Below are 22,829 nucleotides of genomic sequence, written 5' to 3' on the forward strand. Positions count from 1 at the left end.
GATGAGGAGACTGAGGATAGAGTGCATGGGGTGATGAGGAGACTGAGGATGGGGTGCGTGGGGTGTATGGGGTGATGAGGAGACTGAGGATGGGGTGCGTGGGGTGTATGGGGTGATGAGGAGACTGAGGATGGGGTGTATGGGGTGATGAGGAGACTGAGGATGGGTTGTGCGGGGTGTATGGGGTGATGAGACTGAAGATGGGGTGCGTGGGGTGTATGGGGTGATGAGGAGACTGAGGTTGGGGTATATGGGGGTGATGAGGAGACTGAGGATGGAGTGTGTGGGGTGTATGGGGTGATGAGGAGACTGAGGATGGAGTGTGTGGGGTGTATGGGGTGATGAGACTGAGGATGGGGTGCGTGGGGTGTATGGGGGGATGAGACTGAGGATGGGGTGCGTGGGGTGTATGGGGGAGATAAGGAGACTGAGGATGGGTTGCGTGGGGTGTATGGGGTGATGAGGAGACTGAGGATGGAGTGCGTGGGGTGTATGGGGTGATTCAGTGGTGTATAGTGGTTGGCAGTATTAAATTAATAGAATACAGTGGTTGGCAGTATTATATTCAGGGTACAGTGGTTGGCAGTATTATATTCATGGAGTACAGTGGTTGGCAGTATTATATTCATGGAGTACAGTGGTTGGCAGTATTATATTCATGGAGTACAGTGGTTGGCAGTATTATATTCAGGGTACAGTGGTTGGCAGTATTATAGTCAGGGTACAGTGGTTGGCAGTATTATATTCATGGAGTACAGTGGTTGGCAGTATTATATTCAGGGTACAGTGGTTGGCAGTATTATAGTCAGGGTACAGTGGTTGGCAGTATTATAGTCAGGGTACAGTGGTTGGCAGTATTATAGTCAGGGTACAGTGGTTGGCAGTATTATAGTCAGGGTACAGTGGTTGGCAGTATTATATTCATGAAGTACAGTGGTTGGCAGTATTATATTCATGAAGTACAGTGGTTGGCAGTATTATATTCAGGGGTACAGTATTTGGCAGTATTATATTCAGGGGTACAGTGGTTGGCAGTATTCAGGGGGTACAGTGGTTGGTAGTATTATATTCAGGGTACAGTATTTGGCAGTATTATATTCAGGGGTACAGTGGTTGGCAGTATTATATTCAGGGGTACAGTATTTGGCAAGGTTATAATGATTATTGTCATCATACAGAGGATGAGGATCTACTGACAAATTAAGGAACCAATGATGTCCAGGTGTCAGACTCTGCAGAGAAGATGGAAGAAATCCTGGTGTCTGGACCAGATGAAGAAAAGTAAAGACAACAGAGAAGACGTCACTCAGGTCAGTGATATCATTGTGTATTTTCCTAACTGTCCCATCAGAGTTGTAGTCACTGATATCATTGTGTAGTCTCCTGACTGTCCCATCAGCTGTAGTCACTTCAGACATGATGGGAGTTGCAGCTTTCCAACATCTGGGGAGCCACTTGAACCAAGGTGATTGGTGGGGGTCCCATGAGTCAGACCCCCACCATAAAAATGGGCTGTTTATTTTAAAATGCCTGGGCCTATTTTTGGTCCCAGTCTGGCCCTGCCTGTAAGTCACTTCTATCACTAAGGATAAGAAGCCAAGGAACCAGGGGGTGCCAAGGGGTGTCGTGCTAAGTCCAGGGGTGCGAATGTAAAGGGGAGCACTGCCCTCTGCATCCCAGCTAGATACGGGTCAGGCTGACCTGGGGGAGTACTCACGGGGCCTGGGCCGCACACTGAGAGGGACAGGGGCCACCCGGAGCCCACCTCAGGAGCCGTTCCATCCACCTGTACTGGACAAGGCAAGTGGCGACACTACACACGCGGGGTACATTCCTTGCCCAGGCACATTCCTTGCACAAGGGCCCTCTGCTGTCTGTGTCCGCCCCTGCTCCCCACCTAACACTCCTCCCAACCAACTTATATACAAACTTATACACTCTTAACCACAACCCCTTTTTGGCCCAAGTTTGGTTGCCTGTAAGCCCTTCACACCATGTAAATTGAAAACAAAACAAAAAGCTAATGTGAACATGCATCAGTCCACCACCAGGGAGAAGGATGGCAGATCTGATACATAAATCATTTTATACTCTTTCCCTAACTCCCCCTACAATTCTCCCTAATTCTATCCCTACAATAAATCTGACCCTGCCCTCACCCTATCTCTACCCCTATAACACTGCCCCTAACCAAAAATAAAAGGTACTCTACCCAAAAGGTTTAATACCTAGGGCACATGAAATGAGAAACCTCTCCACAGGAGAGAAGCCCTACTGGTACCAAGACTGCCATACTCCAGAGACCTGATCTTCCCGAGGTCACCGGTGATGTTCCTACATACCTCCACCTCGGAGAGGATTTTCTGTTGGGTCGACACTAAGCACCGTGCGTTCCACGTGTAGTACCTAACCACTAAACTGACTAAGAAAAAAGTGCCCCGATCTCGGCCACCCAGGTTTCTGAATGCCCCATAAGCCCACTCCGGATAGGCAAGGCCGGCAAGTTGACTCCAGCCGATGGAAGCGCCCACCCTGTTGTAGACCCCTATGTTAAAGGGACAATGAAGCAGGAAGTGGTCATTGCTTTCCAGCGTGTCCCCGCACTCTTCTCGGGGACATCCCCGGTCATCAGAGTTCCTGTACTTCAGGTTGTCCTTTACACATAGCTTCCCCTGAAAGCAGCGCCAGGCCAAGTCCCAAAACTTCTGGGGGATCCTTTTCATGTTTAAAAGATACAACCCCACCCTCAGATCCCGACCTGGGCAGTTCCTGAGCGCCAGAGGCTTCTGGAAGTGGGTCAACAGAACCCGTTTGTCAAGGAACTGCCTTGACTGGGTCCTGATCTCCCACACTCCCAGACCCCACCGACGTATCGCCTTCAGAGTCGGGGTAGCGTAAGCCGGAAGATATCCATGGGGTGTACGGAGGTCCTTCACTTGCCCTCCTGTCTCCCATTCCTGGAAGAAAGGCCGAAACCATTCCCTGCAGGAGAGTACCCACGGAGGAGCCCTCTCTGACCAGAGGTTTGCAATGTTGGCTTTCAAGAAGGTGTTCGTTAAGAACACCACAGGGTTTACCATAGATAAACCCCCTAGTCTCCTCGTGTGGTACGTAACCTCCCTCTTGACTAGGTTCAACCTGTTCCCCCATAACAATTGGAAAAACAGGCTGTAGACCCTAGTATAGTAAGCCTCTGGCAAGATACATACGCTGCCCAGATAGATAAACAAGGGGAGCAGGTACGATTTTATCAGGTGTACCCTTTCCCTGAGGGTCATAGACCAACCCTTCCACTGGTTCACCCTCTGAGTCGCATCCTGGAGCTTACCGTCCCAGTTTTTGGTGGGATAATCATCCTGGCCGAATGTGATGCCAGGAATTTTTGCTGAATCTTAGAGCCCTGGAAGGGTGTCCGGGAGATCAAACGTGGGATCTCCCCCTCCCAGCCAGAGACTTTCACACTTATCCCGGTTGATCTTGGACCCGGATGCCTCCGAGTAGCGGTCCACCTCTGACATCACCACATCGACCTCCTCCCGTGAGGAGACGAAAATAGTGACATCATCAGCGTACGCCACCACTCTCTGGGCGACATCCGGCTCCGCCAGAGTCATCCCGACTCCCGCCAACAGCCCACAATCTACCCTCCGGACGAAGGGATCGATTGCGAACACGTATAACAGCGGGCTCAAAGGACAACCCTGACGGACTCCGGACCCCACCTCAAAAGAGCGGCCAGACCAACCGTTCACCAGCGGGAAACTCTCTGCCCCTGCATATAAGGTGACAAGCCAATTCACAAAAGTACTCGGTAAGCCATATCTCAGGAGGACGGACCAGAGGTACTCGTGGTTCACCCGATCAAATGCTTTGGCCTGATCCAAGGACAGCATGTACCCCTTCCAGAGACCCGCACTACTCCACTCCACTGCCTCCCTGACACTGAGGACAGCACTTAAGGTGCTTCGGCCTGGAACAGAGCAGTGCTGGGCCCCCGAAAGGAGCCGGGGTGCAAACTTCACCAACCGATTAAACAGTATCTTGGCCAGAAGCTTCCTGTCCGTATTGAGAAGAGCTATGGGCCTCCAATTCTCAATCCGGCTAGGATCTTTACCCTTTGACAGAAGAATCAGGGCTGACCTCCTCATTGACTTTGGTAGAGTGCCCGAGGAGAGACACTCATTGAATACCTCAGTCAAGAGGGGAGCTAAAGACTCCTTAAAGGTCCTGTACCACTCGGATGTTCAGCCATCCGGACCTGGCGACTTCTTGGGGGCGAGCCCCTCGATCGCCAGTCTCACTTCCTCTTCCCTGATTTCTTCTGCCAAAACATCAAGAGAGGGGTCTACCCCTGGCTCAGGAATAGTTTCAGCCAGGAAAGCCGACATCCCGTCTCGATCTAGATCCTTCCTTCCCAAGAGGTGCGAGTAGAAGGATCTGACGACCTCCAGGATCCCTGATCTGGACCGATTCAGAGATCCAGTACTATCAATCAGTCCTGAGACCACTTTACTACTCACTGACATCTTACAGTTCTTGTAAGGGTCGGGCGAGCGGTACCTCCCGTAATCCCTCTCAAAAACCAAAGATGCGTGCCTATCGTACTGACACCCCATCAGCAAGGATTTCACTCTGGAGATATCCTCCCGGCTACCTCCAGTCGAGACAAGGAGCTCGAGTTTCCTCCTCAGACCCTGATACAGGCGGTACCTATTCAGGGACCTGAGGCTCGAGAGCTGGCGGAAGAACCCCGCAACCCGCTTCTTGAATATCTCCCACCACTCTGACTTACTACTACAAAAGTCCAGTAAAGGTACCTGACTCTGAAGAAAATCCTCAAAGGACTGTCTTATCTAAGATCAGGCACCTCCCCATTTCTAACTCAATAACCCGTCGGCATTCAACAGGAGCGGTAAAAAGGACCGCTACCCCACTATACGGCTCAGCCGCAAGAGACCAGTGGGAGGGACCGCGCCTCCACTCTCTTCTGGCTTTTACCAGAGAGGCTAGATCTGACAACCTGGTCTCTTGTAAAAAGAAAATGTCGGCTTCAACACGGCCGATAAAATCAAAGGCTGCGAATCTAGCCGTATCCGACTTTATGCTGGCACAGTTAATGGATGCCAGCGTCAATGGGGTGAGTGCCGCCATCATGAGTGATTGAGTTAGACGGCCTCACCTTTATTTTTTCTTCCCCTTCTTCTTCGTCCCCTCATCCCCAGAAGAAGAAAGGGCAGGACCGCTTTTACCCCTTTTTTTGGACTCACTCTGGTCCATATGGTCCCCGTCTCCATCCGGCCCCGGTCTAGCCCTGCCCTCCGAGGAAGGTGTCCCGACAGGACAGGGCCCAGTTCCCCCCAGAGGCTCTTTCTTCCTAGGCACCTCGCCCTCACCTTCCCCCTCCAAGGAGGTGGAGGAGATGGTATCGAGGACGAGGTACCGGTTTGACAGGTCAATCAGAGGGGGGGCAGTCAGGCTTCCGCTTTGGACCCGGCCCGCAGTACGAGGGAGAGAGGGCTTGGACCTCTTCTTTCTCCCTTTCCTTTTGCCCTTGTCTTTCTTTTTAGGCCTCTCCCCACTATCCTCATCCACACTTTCATAGTGTGAGGAATCAGAAGGGTCGGCCATATTGCCATCCTCTTTGCGCAGTCTCCTGATCTCCTCATCTAGCACGTTCTCCTCCAGGGCTTCAGCAGTTACAGGGCCAGCTTCAGGAGCAGGGGCTGAAGCTACCCCCACCACCTGGGCACTCTCCAGCTCCCTACTCCTTCTACGATTTTCCTCCCGCCTTAGTTTGGCAGGGCCCTTTTTCCTCCTCACTAGCCCTGTTGCGCCACCATCCCTGCCCGTACCCTCCCCAGCCGAGGCAACTTCACAGCTCTCCTCAGCCGGAGCGGCCGCCACACGGGTGAAGGCGCTAGGACAACGGCTGAAAGGGTGCCCGAGGACACCACACAGATGGCAGCGGATCTGCCTACAGGATGCGGCCAGATGACCCACCCCACCACACAAAGCGCAGACCTGTACAGTACAGGCTGCCCCAAAATTGGTAGGGCTACCGCACCTGTGACAGACCTTAGGCTGCCCCTGGTAGAAGACCTGGATCCTGTCACGTCCAAGGAAGGCGGCTGACTTAATGTGGGCAACCGTACTCCCTGAACGCTTGAGTTTGACGGAAAACATCCAGGCCCCGGACCAGATCCCGTGCTCATCAATGTTTTTCTTGGGCATGTCCGTCACATCCCCATACCGACCGAGCCAGGTCATGATGTCGTAACAAGAAAGTGACTCGTTACGGGTCAAAACGGTCACCTTCTTGACCGAGTTCTGACGGGAAATTGCCTTTACGGCAAAATCCGCCAGCCGGGCTCGTTCTTCGCCACCTCGTAGTTTGACCAGAAGAGTTCGAGACCCTCTGGCCGAACGAAACTGACATCAAACTCGGACATACCGTAGGGGTGGATCAGGGCAAAGATGTCACTCGCCCTGAATTCCATCTGGAGGAGGAGCTCAACCACTTTAGCGCGAGGTGGGCACGCATCCTCACCCCTCCAAATCAGACGGACCACATTCCTGCGGTTATTGTCCTGCCCGGTTGTTGGGAGGGACCAGACCACCTCCCCATTCTGCTCTCGGAAAGCCCCCAAACCGTGCCTCTCTATCCAGAAAGACAGGTCGACCTCACCCCTTCCCTCTACCTGGATCGACCTGTCTCCCCTACGCAGAGCCTCCAGGAGGCGCTGTTGCAAGTAACCCCCGGGGACGGACGGAGACGGGGACCCCCTGGACCCCCTGCAGCGACATTAGCATAGCTCCTAGGAGCAGTCACTGCCGGGGGGGGCAGCCGGGCCAGACCCAGACGCAGACCCAGAACCACCATTCACACCTTCACTCACACCACCACTCACATCATCCTTTTTTCCATTCATACCACTACTCCCACCAACATTCACTCCACTGACACTACTCTCATCCACAACACTACTACACTCAGCATTCTCACTCATACCCTGTCTAACTGATTCTGGGCTGGCTGGGATTTGTAGTACAGCTGGCTTAATTACAGTCTTTTTTTCCGGCTTGGCTGCTGCTGACGATGGCTCCTCCTGACTGGGCAATGATCCCGGCACCGGGACACTCCCCCCCCCTCACAGGGGAGTTCCCTGCAGTGCCCGCAGAACAAACTGTACTCGGGGGACCGCCCCCCGAGCACACCGACTCAACGCTCTCTGGCGCCCGGACACTCCCCCCCCTCACAGGGGAGTGCCCCGCGGCGCCAGTGGTGCCCACAGTACTCGGGGAACCGCCCCCCGAGCACACGGCAGCGTAACTTGTCTCTGGCACTTGGACACGCCCCCTGCCACCCTGGGGCGGTCCTGCAGTGCCAGAGCTGCCCGGCATGAGCCCATCCTGCCCTTCCCTACCGACAGGATGGGTGGGCTTCACAACTATTGCGCCCTTAACCTCTCCTGACGCCTTACTGTACTCCCCGTGCTGGCCCCGCTCCACCACAGAAACGGGGTCTGGCAGTCTGGGGGGCCCAGCAGCCTGAACCAGCTTTACAGCTGGCCCAGACTGCTGGAAAGGAACAAAGACATACTGCACAGTTTCCTGCATCTTATGTTTCTTAGCTTTATGCTTAACTGCCACATCCTCACATGGGTCTTCTCCAAAAGTGAAATTCTGGAGGTGGGCTGGGGACTCCTGTAACACTATAGCCCTCAGCAATCCCCCAGCCTCACTCTCCGCATCATCCTCATCGCTATCAGTAAGTGGAAGTGCCACCTGTGCCGGCTCAATGTAGCTGTCCTGGGTGGTATGGGCTACAGGCACAGCATCTTTCTCCACAACTGCACTTTCCACCACCTTCTCCTCTTCCTCACCACCATCCTCACATTCTTCACCGCCACTACTCTCCCCATCATCCACCTCCACCTTACCTGGGGATTTCGTGGTGGCAAACCTATCCTCGTTGATCAGCTTCTCCCGGAAGAGGCCGTTCCCTTCAATGATCTCTGCCCTCCGCATCTCTAATTTCACAATTTCGCTTTTCAGCGCTGAGATCCTTTTCTTTAGTTCTGGACGGTTCTTTTTAGACCCCGTATTTGCCAGATTCTGAGACACCCGTAGATCCTCTCTGGCCATCTTCAGCTCCTTGCCGCACTGGTCGTACTCCGCAAACCTTGCGGCCATGCGAGAGCAGTTGGTCTCGCTGGACCTCTCTCAGCCCACAACTCCTCACTTTTCCTCCTCACCTTCTTTCCACCAGATCTCTGGCTGGCATCCGTTGCCGGAGGAGCAGAGCCTGCATTGCTGCAGACTCTGCTAGATCTTCTTCCTCCGGCCGGAACATTGGCTGTTGCAGTTTTCTCTCCACTCCCCGCCAGCCTGGAAGAACGAGGAGTGGAGACCTGAGACTCCATGCAGGGAGGCTCTCCTGAGGAGCCTGCCACGCTCCTGGGAAAGGCTGATGTAACACCTGCTGCTTTGCCTCTGGATGTCTGGAGGAGCTCAGAAAGGGACACACCCGCTCACTGCACACACTGAACTTCTCTGGACTACAGGAAGTGCTCTCTGTCCATGTCAGGAACTGTCCGGAGTAGGAGAAGTTTGCTATGGAGATTTGCTCATACTCACAGAGAGCACTGTAGTCAGACCGAAAAGAACTATACAACTTCCTCTTTAGCATACGGCAGCTGATAAGTACTGTAAGGATTAAGATTTTTAAGAAGTAATTTACAAATCTGTTTAACTTTCTGGCACCAGTTGATTTAAAAAAATAAAATAAAAAATGTTTTCCCCCGGAGTACATCTTTTACATAACACCTGTAAATTCTGCACTACGAATATCACCAGCCACTGAAGAGAGAGGTCATCCAACAACTGAAGTCCCAAAAAAATCTGCCACTAAATCCCTCAAGCAACCGTTCAGCCCCAGTCCAGAACCATCTGACCCGACCACAGGGACCAGTGTGGAGGAGAACAGGGTCCAGGCTGTAAAATAGAAGAACACCGGAGCAGCCAGATACACTGACTCTAAGGCTGAGCCTCATACTTCTACCGAAGCTGCAGAGTTATACGGGAACTGTAAAAATGAAAGTACTACAGTGTGGTACCCCCAGTGTGGTCCATCTGTGCCCCCCCTAAGGGTCAGGGTTGGAGGAGGCACAGGTTGAACAGACACACTACAATGGGAGTTGTAGTACTGTAGTTGATAAAGAAAAAAAATATGTTTTCATCAGGTTGCCCATAGCAACCAATCAGATTGCTTCTTTCATTCTTGAGAAGACCTCTGAAAAATAAAAGAAGTGATCTGATTGGTTGTTAAGAGCAACTGGACAACATTTCCTCTCCACAGGTACATTTCCCCGATTGTCTTCATATTTAGGATGAGAATCTACTGACAAAGTGAGTAGCCAACCATTTCTGGGCATAAAACTCTGTAAGAGACAGCAGTCTGGGGGCGTCTGTGGTGGACATGAAGGAAGGTGGGGGGGTCCAGGGAAATTGAGATTTGACGTCTGCAGCGCGCGCTTCTCACTGAGCGACGGGTCTCATCCCAGGTATTGCAGGGGGACCCCCCACGATCAGCTACTTATCCCATAACCCATGGATAGGGGATAAGTTAATTTTTGCCATAGTTCTCCTTTAATTGGCCAGAACACACCCAAAATCGGTCCCAGCCAAACATTGCTTCGTATCCTGTCATTTCTCCCAGCTGTTCTTTTTCTACCTGCTTGTAAGGCATGCCTACACTCTCTAATTCCTTAAAGTGGTACTCCGCCCCTAGATATCTTATCCCCTACCTTAAGGATAGGACAAATGATGACTGATAACTGGGACCCCCGCGATCTTCATGCAGCACCCGGCGTTCCAAATAATATATAATATTTAGAACTCTGAGTTCTCGTGGTGCGGGTCGTGACCTCACGCCACGCCCTTTCCATTTATGTCTATGGGAGGTGGTGTGATGTCACTAATCCCACCACAGGAACCAGTGATCTAAACAGACTATTTAGAATTTTGGTTGCTGCATGGAGATTGCTGGGGTCCCAGCAGCAGGATCCCCTTGATCAGACATCTTATCCCCTATCCTTTACATAGGGGATAAGATATCTAGAGGCGGAGTCCCCCTTTAAGGGACAGTTCATGTACCCAAAAGTTGATCCTTTGCAACCGTATGACCCCTAGCAAGTTCCCTGCATGAGTCCCATTCATCAGAAAAAGGCTTGTGCATGGAACTTGCTGGGTGTTCTACATTTGCCTCATAAACTGCACCACCCAGCACCAGTTGCCTCTCTCTGCGCCGCATTATGCAGATCGTGCAGGAGAGCAGCTTTGGTCATCCATGTTTTGCTAACTCTATTTTCACACACAGAAATAAATAAATGAGTCGAACAAGTCAAAGAACAGTTTAAAAAAGGGGGAACTTTATTTATAATTTATTAAAATATTTGTGTAGGGGATTTTTTGTAACCTCCCATCACTCACAAAGAGCGTACAGTAACTAATACTCAGGACAGGAAAAACCTCCAGAGGGGAGGAAACCTGTAGGGAATCCATGGCTACTGTATTGCCCTTCCTCTGGGCATACTAAAGGAGGTTACTTCTATAATTTGGGCAAATGTTTCTGTGTATGTGCATGATTCCTAGGCCTGTGCCTTCATCCAACGTCTTGCTGTAGGTCCCGAAATGCTACTCCATGTCCTGGAAATAGTGCATCTAAGATAGGGGACAAAAAAAGATAGATTATTTACATGTTTATCATAGAAATGCACATGGAACTGCAATAAAGACCTTTTGGACAAAACAATGTAACACTTACCAGTCACAGTCATGTGCATGACTTTGCATTCCCGTGTCCCTACACAGTGTCCAGCACCGGCCCCTCACTGATGAACAGGAGCAGTGTTATTTCTGGGGCTATGCCTTCATCCAACGTCTTGCTGTAGGTCCGGAAATGCTACTCCATGTCCTGGAAATAGTGCATCTAAGATAAGAAAAAAAAGATAAATTATTTACATGTTTATCATAGAAATACACATGGAACTGCACTAAAGATCTTATGGACACAACAATGTAACACTTACCAGTCACAGTCATGTGTATGACTTTGCATTCCCTCGTCCCTACACAGTGTCCAGCACCGGCCCCTTTCTGATGAAGAATGAACAGGAGCAGTGTTATTTCTGCTCAGTGCTGCTCTTTGGTGGACAATGGTTATGACATCACATGTGTGACACGCTGTTACCTCCTGGGAGTTCTATTTCAGTAGTGCTGCTCTCTGATTGGCTGAAAATCAAAAAAGCTTTCTAATATATTCTGTATGACTGTTATCTAAGGTTTTTGACAATTTTTATTAAAATGGCGCCACTCCCTGTGGGTGCGTTATATTTGTTTCTCCTAACCAGACATTCTGTATATGTAATATCATTTGGTGGCCTCAACAGCCTGGGCCCCTAGGTTTCTTACATAGATCAATGCTACTCCGGTAGGCTCAATGAGCAGCGCTGGCCGCCGGGACGTCTGACGAGTGACGTCCCTGACGTTGCGGTCTGGAGCGAAGGATGTCACTAGTCAGACGTCCCAGCAGCCATTGATTTAAAGTGGTCGTGGCTCCTGCTGCCAGTTCAAGATCAGACACCATGGCCCTAGATTGACATACTGCAACACCGATCCCCTGTGGCTGCCCACCTGTTGCAAAACTACAACTCTCAGCCTTCGGCTGTCAGGGCATGCTGGGAGTTGTAGCTTTGCAATAGCTGGACAGACGTCTGTCGAAAAGGGGGAAAAAGCACCAGAAATAAAGCAATGTGGGCTTTGAAAAACACCATTTTTATGTTGTTTTTAATCACAGCCTAAGCCTAGGAACAAACACAATTCTTGTTCTTCCCCAGGGAAGAGGGAAAGTGGACCAGTAGCCCATAGCAACCAATCAGGTAGTTTCTTTCATTTTTAAAAAGGCCTCTGAAAAGTGAAAGAAGCGATCTGATTTGTTGCTATGGGCAACTGGTCCACTTGACCTCTGCACAGGTTTTCATACATCTGTCCCAATGTGTATTATTATTATTATTATCATCAATCATCATCATCATCATCATTATTGTTATTATTATAGGAAGTGTTTTTTCTTTGGTGGTTTTTTTCCCCTCTGGCTTTTCTCATACAAGTTATGTGATTATTTCATCATTTGACTGAAGGATTTCTATTAAAAAAAAAAATAGTGAGAAAATACCCCCCCCCCCCCCAAAAAAAAAAAAAAACATGCTCTCGGCATCCCACAGATTTGATAGCCTAAAAACACCATAAAAGGATGAAGAAACCCCCATTAGTGTCTGGTGTTTCATATTACCCTATTGATTCCAACCTAACATGTGCCCACAGCGAGCATGGTGTTTTATATGACAAACACGCCAAGTGTAATCCCAGCTGAAATGAATGTTTTCACAATAGGTGTGAACAGGCTGTGCTAGATATATTTGCATAGTTACGGCATACAGCACGTGCAGCATTTATGTGGCGGCTTTCCGCTGGCATATATGGCTTTCTGTGCTGGTGAATGCAGCAGGCACTTACTGGTGGTTTTTTTCCTAGCTGCACAGTTTTGCACCACAACCACTCTGGCTGGGACCAGGCTGACCGATCTAATGACCAAGATGCCGCAGTGAACGGCTTTCTTTCTGTGAAAGTTCTGGCGAACTACAATGCTCAGAAGAGGAGGAGCGCCGTTGAGCTTTTGGAAAGAGAATTAGTTTGGAATGGTCAGGGCCATGTGTGTTTACAAAGCCCCCCGTGGTGCCAGAACAGTGGACCCCCCCACATGTGACCCCATTTTGGAAATTACACCCCTCACAGATTTTAATAAGGGGTGCAGTGAGTATTTACACCCCACAGATCTTTGGAACAGTGGGCTGTGCAAATAAAAATTTTTATTTTTCATTTTTACAGACCACTGTTCCAAAAGGTGTCAGACACCTGTGGGGCGTAAATTCTCAATGTACCCCTTATTACATTACGTAAGGGGTGTAGCTTCCAAAATGGGGTCACATGTATCGGGGGTCCATTGTTCTGGCACTATGGGGGCTTTGTAAACACATGTGGCCTTCAATTCCCGACAAATTTTCTCTACAAAATCCCAATGGCGCTCCTTCTCTTCTGAGCATTGTAGTTCGCCCGCAGAGCACTTTAAATTCACATATGGGGTATGTTCTTACTCAGAAGAAATGGGGTTAAAAATTTGGGAGGGCTTTTTTCCTATTTTCCCTTGCGAAAATGAAAAATTTAGGGTAACACCAGCATTTTAGTGAAAAAAAATATCTTTTTTCATTTTCCCATCCAACTTTAATGAAAATTCGTCAAACACCTGTGGGGTGTTCAGGCTCATTATACCCCTTGTCACGTTCTGTGAGGGGTGTAGTTTCCAAAATGGGGTCACATGTGGGTATTTTTTTTTTTGCGTTTGTCAGAACCGCTGTACAATCAGCCACCCCTGTGCAAATCACCAATTTAGGCCTCAAATGTACATGGTGCGCTCTCATTCCTGAGCCTTGTTGTGAGCCCGCAGACCATTTTACGCTCACATCTGGGGTATTTCCTTACTCAGGAGAAATTGCGTTACAAATTTTGGGGGTCTTTTTTTCCTTTTACCGCTTGTGGAAATAAAAAGTATGGGGCAACACCAGCATGTTAGTGTAAAATTTTTTATTTTTTTACACTAACAGGCTGGTGTAGCCCCCAACTTTTCCTTTTCACAAGCGGTAAAAGGAAAAAAAGACCCACAAAATTTGTAGTGCAATTTCTCCCGAGTACGGAGATACCCCATATGTGGCCCTAAACTGTTTCCTTGAAATACGACAGGGCTCCGAAGTGAGAGAGCGCCATGCGCATTTGAGGACTAAATTAGGGATTGCACAGGGGTGGACATAGGGGTATTCTACGCCAGTGATTCCCAAACAGGGTCCCTCCAGCTGTTGCTAAACTCCCAGCATGCCTGGACAGTCAGTGGCTGTCCAGAAATGCTGGGAGTTGTTGTTTTGCAACAGCTGGAGGCTCCTTTTTGGAAACCCTGCCGTACAAGACGTTTTTAATTTTTTTATTGGGGGGGGGGGACAGTGTAAGGGGGTGTATATGTAGTGTTTTACCCTTTATTATGTGTTAGTGTAGTGTTTTTAGGGTACATTCACACTGGCGTGTTACAATGAATTTCCCGCTAGGAGTTTGCACTGCGGCGAAAAATTTGCCCCAGCCCAAACTTGAAGCAGGAAATTTACTGTAAACCTGTCCGTGTGAATGTAACAGCTATGTGGGCATGCTAGGAGTTGTAGTTTTGCAAGATCTGGAGGGATATAGTTTAGAGACCACTGTATAGTGGTCTCAAACTGCAGCCCTCCAGCTGTTGCCAAACTACATATTCCAGCATGCCCAAACAGCTGTCTGGGCATGCTGGGAGTTGTAGTTTTGCAACATCTGGAGAGCTAGAGTTAGAGACCACAGTCTCAGACTGTAGCCCTCCAGATCAACTTACCGGCTTCCGTAGGATCCCGGGAGCCGTCCTCCTCAGAAGCACGTGACGCCGCCCGCCGATCAACGTCGCCGCAGCCTCCGGACGATTAAGTGGACGTCGGCGCCCGGTCCCCTTCGGTTCCCCATTCTGCCCCGCTTATTGTGGGTGGGCAGGATGGGGAAAACAAAAGATAACCCCCCCCGCCCCCGGTCTGCTATTGGTCGTCGCCTCTGACGATCCATATCAGACCAATAGCAGGGATAGGAGGGGTGGCAACCCTGCCACCTCACTCCTATGCCTACAGGGGGATCAACCGCGATCCCCCTTCTATTCCGGGTCAACGGGTCACAATAGACCCGTATGACCCGAAATCGGCGCAAATCGCAAGTGTGAATTCACTTGTGATTTGCGCCGATCGCCAATGGGGGGGGTCTGATGACCCCCCTAGACATTTTTGCGGGGTGCCTGCTGATTGATATCAGCAGTCAACCCGGCCTGGCCCCCGCCCGGCGTGCGGCGGGGACCGAAATTCTTATGAGCGTATGGATACGCCCTGGGTCCTTAAGTACCAGGACGTCAAAGCGTATCCATACGCCCTAGGTCCTTAAGTGGTTAAACACTAACCTTGAGGTTGGAGAAATTTGCCAGATTTGTAAATTATTTCTATTTAAAAATCTTAATCCTTCCAATACTTATCAGCTGCTGTATTCTACAGAGGAAGTTATTTTCTTTTTGGATTTTTTTCCAGTCTGACCACAGTGCTCTCTGCTGACACTCTTTTTATTAGAAAAATACAAAATTTATCAAATACAAAACACAAAGCAAGCTTAACCAGCTATATCATAAATAAGAAATACTCTAGAACCAAAAACAAAACCTCATAAACAAAACCCTGCCTAACCGGCCAGCCCAGCTTTACTAAGATACTAAAATACTAAGATATTAAAATATGCCCAAAATATCTAATCAAACTCTCACACGCCTACCGAAAATGAACATAAGAAAAATAAATAAACGAGGGCAGATAAGCTTCTCCCCGCAGTGACTGATATCTTTAACTCTCTGCTGGGTCGCCCGGCCCAAACTCCACTCGCCATTGACAGAGCCCATAGAGCCCTGCGGCCCCCCAGCTCTGACCCTAATAACCCCAGGGATGTGATATGCCACATACATTACTATTCAGAGAAGGAGGAGATAATGCGGACAGCCAGACAGATCAAGGACATTGATTTTGATGGAGCTAAGCTGCAATTGTTTCCTGATCTCTCCCGCCATACCCTGAGGCTCCGTGCTACCCTAAAACCTCTGCTGGCGGAACTCCAGTCCCGTCGGATTCTATACCGGTGGGGATTCCCATTTGCCCTCTATGCCCGCCACCAGGAGACTTATGCCACCTTGCGCACTCCGGAGGATTTGCCCGCGTTCCTGAGTTCATTTGATCTCCCCAATGTAGATCTGCGAGAATGGGTGCAGCTGCTGGAGAATCCCTTCTCCAGTACACTGTCGCTCCCAGCCCGACCGCGCCGACCTCAACCGGACCGGCCTTCCCCTCGTCCTCAGCGCTCCCGTCGTCGTCCCCGAAGTCTCTCTGGATCCACTGATGGGCCTGGTGGCCCTGGGGAGCGCTGAGGTGTCTGATTGATGGGCCTGTTGATCTGACCGTGACTTTGGGCTGATACAGTGATTGCCATGTTTACTTTTATATAAATATTCTATATTTTTTATGACATCTTATGTTTTCTCCTACCCTTTCCTCCTTCCTTGGCTGTCCCTCGGTCCTCTCTCCTTCTCTCATGCCTCTTCTCCCATGAGGGGTGTCCTCTTTTAATCTGTCTTCTTTTGTCCTCCCCGGGACGGCTGTGAGGTCTCGGCCTCTCTTCTTCCGCTACTTTTCTTCCTTTGTCTCTTTTCTTGATTTTTTTATTTTTTTCTCTTCCTCAGTGCTATTTGACCGACCTGCCCCCCATAGGTAGAGACAGGTTTGTTCCTGTCCGAATATAGCTTGAGCTATACTTAGTTGTGTTGTTTGCAGACGTTCTTTTTGTTCTGCTGATTGTCCCCTTGTCAGAGTTGTATTCCCCTGTCTGTCTAGTGTCTAGCCCTTGTCACGATGCCGGCTGGCAGGTAGTGGATCCTCTGTGCCAGAGAGGGATTGGCGTGGACCGTGCTAGAGGATCGGTTCTAAGTCACTACTGGTTTTCACCAGAGCCCGCCGCAAAGCGGGATGGTCTTGCTGCGGCGGTAGTGACCAGGTCGTATCCCCTAGCAACGGCTCAACCTCTCTGGCTGCTGAAGATAGGCGCGGTACAAGGGAGTAGACAGAAGCAAGGTCGGACGTAGCAGAAGGTCGGGGCAGGCAGCAAGGATCGTAGTCAGGGGCAACGGCAGAAGGTCTGGAATCACAGGCAAGGAACACACAAGGAACGCTTTCACTGGCACTAGGGCAACAAGATCCGGCGAGGGAGTGAAGGGGAAGTGAGGTGATATAGGGAAGTGCACAGGTGTAAACACTAATTGGAACCACTGCACCAATCAGCGGTGCAGTGGCCCTTTAAATCGCAAAGACCCGGCGCGCGCGCGCCCTAGGGAGCGGGGCCGCGCGCGCCGGGACAGAACTGACGGGGAGCGAGTAAGGTACGGGAGCCGGGGTGCGCATCGCGAGCGGGCGCTACCCGCATCGCGAATCGCATCCCGGCCGGAGGTGGTAACGCAGCGCCCCGGGTCCGTGGAACCGACCGGGGCGCTGCAGTGAGGGAAGAGTAGCGAGCGCTCCGGGGAGGAGCGGGGACCCGGAGCGCTCGGCGTAACAGTACCCCCCCCCTTGGGTCTCCCCCTCTTCTTGGGGCCTGAGAACCTGAGGATCAGACTTTTGTCCAGGATATTGTCCTCAGGTTCCCAGGACCTCTCTTCTGGACCACAACCCTCCCAATCCACTAAAAAAAAAGTTCTTCCCCTGACCTTTTTAGAGGCCAAAATCTCTTTGACAGAGAAGATGTCCGAGGAGCCGGAAACAGGAGTGGGAGGAACAGATTTAGGAGAAAAACGGTTGAGGATGAGAGGTTTAAGAAGAGAGACGTGAAAGGCATTAGGGATACGAAGAGAAGGAGGAAGAAGAAGTTTGTAAGAGACAGGATTAATTTGACACAAAACTTTAAAAGGACCAAGATAGCGTGGTCCCAACTTATAGCTCGGGACACGGAAACGGACATATTTAGCGGAGAGCCATACCTTGTCTCCAGGGGAAAAAATGGGAGGAGCTCTTCTTTTCTTATCTGCGAATCTCTTCATGCGAGAAGAAGCCTGTAAGAGAGAATTTTGGGTCTCTTTCCATATGGTGGAAAGATCACGAGAAATTTCATCCACAGCGGGCAGACCAGAGGGCAAGGGGGTAGGGAGGGGGGGAAGAGGGTGACGGCCGTACACCACGAAAAACGGAGATTTGGAGGAAGATTCAGAGATTCTGAAATTATACGAGAATTCGGCCCAAGGTAGAAGATCTGCCCAGTCATCCTGGCGGGAGGAAACAAAATGTCGTAAATAGTCACCCAAGATCTGGTTAATTCTCTCTACTTGTCCATTGGATTGAGGATGGTATGCAGAAGAAAAATTTAATTTAATCTTGAGTTGTTTACAGAGAGCCCTCCAGAATTTAGACACAAATTGGACGCCTCTATCCGAGACGATCTGTGTAGGCAACCCGTGAAGACGAAAAATGTGTACAAAAAATTGTTTAGCCAACTGAGGCGCTGAAGGAAGACCAGGAAGAGGGATGAAATGTGCCATTTTGGAGAATCGATCAACGACCACCCAAATAACAGTGTTGCCATGGGATGGGGGTAAGTCAGTAATAAAATCCATACCAATCAGAGACCAAGGTTGTTCGGGGACAGGTAGAGGATGAAGAAAACCAGCGGGCTTCTGGCGAGGAGTCTTATCCCGGGCACAGATAGTGCAGGCTCGCACAAAGTCCACCACATCAGTCTCTAGAGTCGGCCACCAATAGAAGCGAGAGATGAGTTGCACAGATTTCTTGATGCCCGCATGACCTGCGAGATGGGTCAGGTCTGGAGAGCACGGGAGCCGAAGAAAAGGCAGACTTGAGTCGTTTAAAGGCGTCTTCCGCTTGAGGAGGCCAAGACTTGGGATCGGCATTTTTTTTGTTAAAGCCACAATAGGAGCCACAATGGTAGAAAAATGTGGAATAAATTGCCTGTAATAATTGGCGAACCCCAAAAAACGTTGGATGGCACGGAGTCCGGAGGGGCGTGGCCAATCTAAGACGGCAGAGAGTTTATCTGGGTCCATTTGTAGTCCCTGGCCAGAGACCAAGTATCCTAGAAAAGGAAGAGATTGGCATTCAAACAGACATTTCTCTATTTTGGCATAGAGTTGATTATCACGAAGTCTCTGAAGAACCATACGGACATGCTGGCGGTGTTCTTCAAGATTGGCAGAAAAAATCAGGATATCGTCCAGATATACAACAACACAGGAGTATAGTAGATCACGAAAAATTTCATTAACAAAGTCTTGGAAGACGGCAGGGGCGTTGCATAGACCAAAGGGCATGACCAGATACTCAAAGTGTCCATCTCTGGTGTTAAATGCCGTTTTCCATTCATCCCCCTCTCTGATGCGGATGAGATTATAAGCACCTCTTAAGTCCAGTTTGGTAAAAATATGGGCACCTTGGAGACGATCAAAGAGTTCAGAGATGAGGGGTAGGGGGTAGCGGTTCTTAACCGTGATTTTATTAAGACCGCGGTAGTCAATGCAAGGACGTAGAGAGCCATCTTTTTTGGACACAAAGAAAAATCCGGCTCCGGCAGGAGAGGAGGATTTACGGATAAAGCCCTTTTTTAAATTTTCTTGGACGTATTCAGACATGGCAAGAGTCTCTGGGACGGACAGAGGATAGATTCTGCCCCGGGGTGGAGTAGTGCCCGGGAGGAGGTCAATGGGACAATCATAAGGCCTGTGAGGAGGTAGAGTCTCAGCTTGTTTTTTGCAAAAAACGTCCGCAAAGTCCATATAGGCCTTAGGGAGACCGGTTACATGAGGAAGCACAGGGACACGGCAAGGTTTACTGGGAACCGGTTTTAAGCAGTCCTTGGAACAAGAGGGCCCCCAACTCTTGATCTCCCCAGTGGACCAATCCAGGATTGGGGAATGGAGTTGAAGCCAGGGAAGTCCAAGAAGGATTTCAGAAGTGCAATTGGGGAGGACCAACAGTTCAATCCTCTCGTGATGAGATCCGATGCACATTAGAAGGGGCTCCGTGCGGAAACGTATAGTACAGTCCAATCTTTCATTGTTTACACAATTGATGTAGAGGGGTCTGGCGAGACTGGTCACCGGGATGTTGAACCTGTTGACGAGAGAGGCTAAGATGAAATTTCCTGCAGATCCAGAGTCCAAGAAGGCCACAGCAGAGAAGGAGAAGGCAGAGGCAGACATCCGCACAGGCACAGTAAGACGTGGAGAAGCAGAGTAGACATCAAGGACTGTCTCACCTTTGTGCGGAGTCAGCGGACGTCTTTCCAGGCGGGGAGGACGGATAGGACAATCCTTCAGGAAGTGTTCGGTACTAGCACAGTACAGGCAGAGATTCTCCATGCGGCGTCGTGTCCTCTCTTGGGGTGTCAGGCGAGACCGGTCGACCTGCATAGCCTCCACGGCGGGAGGCACAGGAACAGATTGCAGGGGACCAGAGGAGAGAGGAGCCGGGGAGAAGAAACGCCTCGTGCGAACAGAGTCCATATCCTGGCGGAGCTCCTGACGCCGTTCGGAAAAACGCATGTCAATGCGAGTGGCAAGATGGATGAGTTCATGTAGGTTAGCAGGGATTTCTCGTGCGGCCAGAACATCTTTAATGTTGCTGGATAGGCCTTTTTTAAAGGTCGCGCAGAGTGCCTCATTATTCCAGGATAATTCTGAAGCAAGGGTACGGAACTGTACGGCATACTCGCCAACGGAAGAATTACCCTGGACCAGGTTCAACAGGACAGTCTCAGCAGAAGAGGCTCGGGCAGGTTCCTCAAAGACACTTCGAATTTCCGAGAAGAAGGAGTGTACAGAGGCAGTGACGGGGTCATTGCGGTCCCAGAGCGGTGTGGCCCAAGCCAGGGCTTTTCCAGACAGCAGGCTGACTACGAAAGCCACCTTAGACCTTTCAGTGGGGAACTGGTCCGACATCATCTCCAAGTGTAATGAACATTGGGAAAGAAAGCCACGGCAAAACTTAGAGTCCCCATCAAATTTATCCGGCAAGGATAGTCGTATTCCAGAAGCGGCCACTCGCTGCGGAGGAGGTACAGGAGCTGGCGGAGGAGATGATTGCTGGAGCTGTGGTAGTAACTGTTGTAGCATAACAGTCAGTTGAGACAGCTGTTGGCCTTGTTGCGCAATCTGTTGTGACTGCTGGGCGACCACCGTGGTGAGGTCAGCGACAACTGGCAGAGGAACTTCAGCGGGATCCATGGCCGGATCTACTGTCACGATGCCGGCTGGCAGGTAGTGGATCCTCTGTGCCAGAGAGGGATTGGCGTGGACCGTGCTAGAGGATCGGTTCTAAGTCACTACTGGTTTTCACCAGAGCCCGCCGCAAAGCGGGATGGTCTTGCTGCGGCGGTAGTGACCAGGTCGTATCCCCTAGCAACGGCTCAACCTCTCTGGCTGCTGAAGATAGGCGCGGTACAAGGGAGTAGACAGAAGCAAGGTCGGACGTAGCAGAAGGTCGGGGCAGGCAGCAAGGATCGTAGTCAGGGGCAACGGCAGAAGGTCTGGAATCACAGGCAAGGAACACACAAGGAACGCTTTCACTGGCACTAGGGCAACAAGATCCGGCGAGGGAGTGAAGGGGAAGTGAGGTGATATAGGGAAGTGCACAGGTGTAAACACTAATTGGAACCACTGCACCAATCAGCGGTGCAGTGGCCCTTTAAATCGCAAAGACCCGGCGCGCGCGCGCCCTAGGGAGCGGGGCCGCGCGCGCCGGGACAGAACTGACGGGGAGCGAGTAAGGTACGGGAGCCGGGGTGCGCATCGCGAGCGGGCGCTACCCGCATCGCGAATCGCATCCCGGCCGGAGGTGGTAACGCAGCGCCCCGGGTCCGTGGAACCGACCGGGGCGCTGCAGTGAGGGAAGAGTAGCGAGCGCTCCGGGGAGGAGCGGGGACCCGGAGCGCTCGGCGTAACAGCCCTTTTGTTGTTCCCCTGACCTCTCTTTCCCCCCCCTTTGTGTCCTTCCCCCTCCTTGGACCCTGATCTTACCTTCTTCCCCCTCTGCCTTCTTTCTCCTTTTTCCCCCTCCTTTTTTTATTTATTTTTTTTTCTCTCGCAGTCTTCTCTGGGGACTGCTCCTCTCCTCCTCCCTTTTCTTGGTCTTCTTTATATATACTCAGGTATGTCGGTGAAAATAGCTTCTCTGAATGTTCAGGGATTCAATGTCCCTGAGAAAAGGGCTAAAGTCTTGTACTCCATGCATAAGCAGCGTGTCTCCATCCTTTGTCTGCAGGAGACGCATCTGCTGCGGGATCATGCTTCGGTGATTCGCAGCAGATATTACCCCTCTAGTTTCCATAGTTGTGACCCCTCCCAGAAGGTGAAGGGGGTTTCTATATGGTTTCATAAATCCCTCCCTGTACAGGTTCTTGATTCTAAAGTGGACGTGGAGGGCCGATATGTCTTTGTGACTTGCTTTCTCCAGGGTAAGACGTACACGGTAGCTAATATTTACGCACCGAACCACGGCCAGGTCTCTTTCCTGCATACGGTTCTTGATGAACTCATGTCCTTCTCCCAGGGTGTTCTGTTGGTTTGTGGTGACCTCAATATGTCTTTATTTCCCTCCCTAGATTGCTCCTCTGGGACCTCCGCTCTCTCCTTTTCCAAGTTGAATAAGATCCGCAGGCTTCTACAAGGGATGCAGCTGTCAGACGCCTGGAGACTCTCTCACCCGGACACACGTGACTATACTTTCTACTCTCATGCACGACAGGTTTACACTAGACTGGACTATATTTTTGTTAGTCATTGCCTCCTCCCCCAGGTACTCTCAACAGCAATAGAAACGATGGTGTTCTCTGACCATGCCCCGATTTTTTGTGACCTGTCTCTCCCCCAGAACCAAAGAGGTGACTTTGTGTGGAGAATCAATGAATCGTTGCTTTATACCTTATGTATGGCTGACTTGAAGTCCGCTTTAGCTAACTTTGCTCTGGACCACGCCGGCGACCAAACCTCCCCCCAAATTAAATGGGAGGCGCTGAAGTTTGTGCTCCGTGGAATTCTAATCAAACATGGCGCTCGGATTAAGCGAGAGTCT

General features: G+C 50.5%; 1 long non-coding RNA gene across 1 annotated transcript; it reads right to left on the reverse strand.

The window, feature by feature from the left end:
- Positions 1–10,428: 10,428 nt before the first annotated feature.
- LOC130282494 (uncharacterized) lies at positions 10,429–11,195 on the reverse strand. The gene is made up of 3 exons (XR_008846422.1): positions 11,091–11,195; positions 10,826–10,990; positions 10,429–10,722 (listed from the first exon to the last, which is right to left on the reverse strand). It is a non-coding gene; the product is annotated as an uncharacterized LOC130282494 (long non-coding RNA).
- Between the last annotated feature and the right edge of the window lie 11,634 nt (positions 11,196–22,829).

This window comes from Hyla sarda, chromosome 7, assembly GCF_029499605.1.
Source record: "Hyla sarda isolate aHylSar1 chromosome 7, aHylSar1.hap1, whole genome shotgun sequence".
Taxonomy (NCBI): domain Eukaryota; kingdom Metazoa; phylum Chordata; class Amphibia; order Anura; family Hylidae; genus Hyla; species Hyla sarda.